This window comes from Hemiscyllium ocellatum, chromosome 29, assembly GCF_020745735.1.
Source record: "Hemiscyllium ocellatum isolate sHemOce1 chromosome 29, sHemOce1.pat.X.cur, whole genome shotgun sequence".
In the NCBI taxonomy this organism is placed as follows: domain Eukaryota; kingdom Metazoa; phylum Chordata; class Chondrichthyes; order Orectolobiformes; family Hemiscylliidae; genus Hemiscyllium; species Hemiscyllium ocellatum.
This window is the reverse complement of record NC_083429.1, coordinates 14101994-14106775: the sequence shown is the minus strand read 5'-3', so window position 1 is coordinate 14106775 and position 4782 is coordinate 14101994. Positions and strand designations below refer to the sequence as shown.

General features: G+C 43.1%; 1 non-coding gene across 1 annotated transcript; it reads right to left on the bottom strand.

Annotated features, from left to right (window-relative positions):
- Positions 1 to 4484: 4484 nt before the first annotated feature.
- On the bottom strand, positions 4485 to 4576 carry trnar-ucu (transfer RNA arginine (anticodon UCU)). Its single transcript is given in 2 exon segments — positions 4485 to 4520; positions 4540 to 4576. It is a non-coding gene; the product is annotated as a tRNA-Arg (tRNA).
- Positions 4577 to 4782: the final 206 nt, after the last annotated feature.

Sequence of the window (4782 nt, the reverse complement as noted above, 5' to 3'; positions counted from 1 at the left end):
TCTTTGAAGTTTGTGATGCAGAGTGTTTGAGGTTACTTCATTGCTCAGACCTTTGAGATTAGAAGCTGAGAAATCATGCTGAGGTTGTGCAGGACATTGATAAAGCCTCTTCTGTCGTATTGTGTGCAATTATAGTCGTAATGTTACAGTAGGGATATTATTAAGCTGGAGAGGGTTGGGAAGAGATTTACCAGGTTGTCACCATGAACACTTCATCTTCTGTCTCGGGAGCCTACAAACACAAGGCATAAACATTGAATAGATCAGTTTCCAAACCACCCTCACCCACCCAGATCCCAAATCCAACTCTCTGAATCTGGTCCGCCCTCTCGAGGGGACATACCTTCGTTTGACAGAAAGAAAAACGTGACTCATTAGAAGCAGTAAACTAACGGTGAAACAGCGGGGGACGAAAACTTACAGGGATGCGGCTGTGTGCTTCTGTTCCTTATGTAGAGACAGGAATGCGCTGGAATCCAAATTAAACCGGTCAGAGGCTGCAAGAGCACAGCTAGCCAGTCGGCCTCACAGGAGGAGACATCAACGGTTTGCAGATACCAAATATTCACGATTGGGGCAGTCTTCGAAAGACAGCCACCTGTCAGTTTACCCCTCTGCTTATGTCAACAGAATCGGGTTTTAAATCTAGTAATGAAGAAAGAAGAAGCCAAACGGTTCAATTCCTCATTTTATGTTAGTTGGGATGTCCGGAGGCCTTTGTCACTCTCAAAAGGTGTGTCTGTATAGTTCCATCTATGGGGTCAAAATGAGGTTCAGTTCTCCCCCAGGTCATGAACAAATGTGACGGTATCTGACTTTAATCTCTGTCGCTGGTTCATTTGAAATTAAACCTATGCATTAAAAGTCTCATTGAGATGAGCACTTCAGACGTCAGGCTAGATTAGATTACTTACAGTGTGGAAACAGGCCCTTCGGCCCAACAAGTCCACACCGACCCACCGAAGTGCAACCCACCCATACCCCTACATTTACCCCTTACCTAACACTAAGGGCAATTTAGCTTGGTCAATTCACCTGACCCGCTCATCTTTGGACTGTGGGAGGAAACCGGAGCACCCAGAGGAAACCGACGCAGACACGGGGAGAACGTGAAAACTCCACACAGCCTGTCGCCTGAGTCGGGAATTGACCGCGGGTCTCGGGCGCTGTGAGGCAACAGTGCTAACCGCAGTGCCAACGTGCCGCCCATTACTGTGGCTGTGGGCCAAGTCGTGGTTATGACTGGTACTGACATGATGTATTATTCTGTGCTGTAAAAGCACGGTGTCACGAACATTCTTTTTCGATAGAAATGTCTCATCACAGGAAAAGAAAGCTATGCTGTTAAGATAAGACACAATTGCACATGCCGTCCTTCCTGGTCGACCAGTGGTTCCGATGCAACATTTTCACCGCTGTGGTTAGGGTTCATTTCTTGGTCAGGGAATCAAAATTTATTGTTCCTGGTAAGGGCAACAACAAAGTCCGCATGTGCCTTGCAATATTGTACAGGGCCATAAGGTGGCTCACTGGTTATCACTGCTGCCTCACAGCGCCAGAGATATGATTTGCCTACAACTGGGTTGACTGTCAGTAAGGTGCCTACTTCAGGCGCAAATGAAGAGAAAAAGGGTAAGGAATTGTTCGGTGAGGGTTAATCCCTGGAGGATTGGTGTGCATTGGTTGCATTGAATATCCAGTTTCTGAACTGTAGACATTCTATGTTTCCTTAGTGTGTTGCTTTAGCAAATGTTCAGACCAGAGAGAAAAGTGAGGGAAAACAGTCACTTCCCAGTCAGGGATTGATCCATTACGCGACAACCAACGGATTCCCTTTTGCCTGAACTAGCTCCCATTTTCCCTACATTGGTAATGGCAGTTTTCAGCATTAGACCGGGTTTTAATGTGTTGCATTGGACCTAGCATCCTTTCCCAACATGGACTATACAGGGATATAAAGAGATAATAAAAGACATGGATGGCGATGACTGGAATGAAAAGACGTCAGGAAGAATGGACAGCGTTTACTTGGAAACAAAAAAAGGAAAGGAAGCCATCGATGTAGTGAGGGGTAATGCCATTTGAAAAGACAAGGCGAGGTTTCATGGGTTGGTGGAAAAAACGAAGAGTTCATGTGGCGTGACACAAGGTAAAACTGAGTTGTGTCCGTATGGAAGGTTTCCAGGCGATGAGAATTTTGTGAGATTAAACAGGAGGGAAATTCCTTCATTCGGATGGATCTATATCAAGACTTTAGAACTTCAAAACCAGCGATGAATGATAAAGAGAAGTTTGGAAAGTTATGCTTTTCCTTCTACAGCATTTGAATTCGAAAATGATTACTTTTTTGCTGAAAAGATTATTAAGAAGCTGATCCTAATATATTTGTGAAGACGCGTGCAGACATGCAAGGAATGAATTTCACCGTGACAGGGAGTCTGTGCGGCCATGATGGGTACGCGTTACGTGCACACTCTGTAATTGGTTAAAGTTAATTGGAAAGAAACTTCATAACACCTGCAACTGAGTACGACCAAGTACTGAATGTGCTGATTGTGAGGAAATGTTCAGCAGCTTGTTTCACGTGAACTTCTATAAATTGTAAAAAAAAACTGAGCATGAAAGGGAAGCCAGTCAGCTTAGTCTGCTGCATAACTGGTTTAAGATATAAAGTGAAGCCAACAGTGTGCGATTAATTCTCGCAATGTCTCAGCATACCCTCAGAATCATGATCTCCCAACTCAGCTAATACTTTAGACGATGGCGATAATCAAAGTGAAACTATACTATCGTGAGTGGGAACTGACCTGCCAATGTAATGCACCTTTATTCTTTCATGTGTTGCATTGGAACATTTGGCTGCAATCACAGAGAAGGGAGTGAGTCCATATACCGCTCACTCATCTCCCCCCAAAATATCCATTAACAAGACACGAAAAATATTCCTACTGCAATTCTGTAATCTTCACAGCAATACTTAAAAACATCGTTATCGTTTCGATTCCAGTTTTTCTGATAACAGTCAAAATGTCCAATGAGATAAATCTAATATTTTGTGGATTGCTTTAATGGCCTGTGCGAGCTTACAGCAAAATCAGTAATGTGAAAAGAGCTAAACATCCTTTCCAGAATTTAACACAGCGCAGGCTCAGCGGTATGAAACACGTCATTTTTTGCAAAAATCACCTCTGTATCTCTATTGAGTGTTGGATATTCACTCAGGGAGTATTTATGGCTGGTGTTAAGTAACTGAGGCATTTCCCAAGGACAGTCCCAACTCCAAAAAAAATCATATTTCTTTTAGAATAAATGCTGTTTTACTCAAAGTTCTTTTGCAATTTTAAATATATGTGCACAGACATATACATGCATGCGCACATACATTTATATCTGTGTGGATATATAAATATGCGCATATATGCGCGTGTGTGTGTGAATTCAGGACATTAGTAATGGATAGTCGGCCATTTCAATGTTCTTCCTGTAGAATGTGAGAGCTTAGAGATCACAATAATGTCCCTGAAATGTGGTGAAAATGTGGCATAGAAAAATGTGGCGAAAATCGACTTTATTGAATGCTGCGTACGTTTACTGTGGTGTCCTGCGTTGATCACCAGAAATGTTATGTCGCCACTGGACTGGGGTTTTCCTTCGATCGGCTTCACTTCGTCAGGGAATTCGATTCAGTGAAATTTCACCAACTTCCTTTGGCATGTTCATATGACACATCGACCCATACTGCACACAACGACAACAATATCAGCATACTGCACCCACGAGAATTTGGCATGATTTTTATAAACAGTGAAGATTGAATAATGTTATGCAAGGGCAACGTGAATTTCAATTTAATTGATGATGACGCAAGAATCCAGAGTAAGATTCAAAATGTCAGAACTTCACGTTCATTACGTTGGCCAGAATTCCAGCCCAGCAAAGGGGAAATCTGTCCCTGAATCCCCTGAATCCATGCAATTGCTTGCTCCAAGTGTCCGCTTTGAAACCCATGCGAAGCAAAACTCAGTCTGAAGGAGAACTTGTCAGATCCCTCCGCTGTCTGATCTACAGCTGAAACAAGAGCTGTCTGTTCCAGCTGGAAGGGAAGGGATGTGGAGGTGAGACCAAAATATTTCGTGGTGTTTAATTCATATTGTTATTATTATGATTGTTTAAAAATTGGGCCAGAAATGGCACAGACACAAAGGAGCCCATTGTTAATACCGATCTCGTCCCGCTCCATGATTCAATATCATCATGGCTAACAAAACAATTTTGTGTCTTTTTCCATCCGATACACATCATCGTGTTGCCTACTGACTAACAGATGTTTATTGATCTCTATCATAAATAGACATCGAAAATTTAAACTTGTGAGAGGAAAATGTTCCGTTTCGAGACAGTTGAGTTTCTGCATGAATACTGTTGGTTTTGCAGATGAGAAGCCGAGTCTGCTCTGACCACCTTACAAACCATAAACCAAAATTCGACTCTGATGGGACTCGAACCCACAACCTTTGAATTATAACCTGAGCAATGACATAGAAGTCCAACGCGCTATCCATTGCGCCACAGAGCCGCACCCACAGCTGCCTTTTAGCACACAAATTTGTCTTTGACCCATTGCGTTCAGGACACCCATCTCGCGTCTGTCTGTCCTGGTCACACTTTCCAGTACCTGTTCCTTATCCACGTGTGCTCTGGCTCTTCAAGTGTTCGGCTACAGACTGCTGGAACGTTCTCATGACACGTAGCATTACCACATGCTCAGATAATGATTTCCAG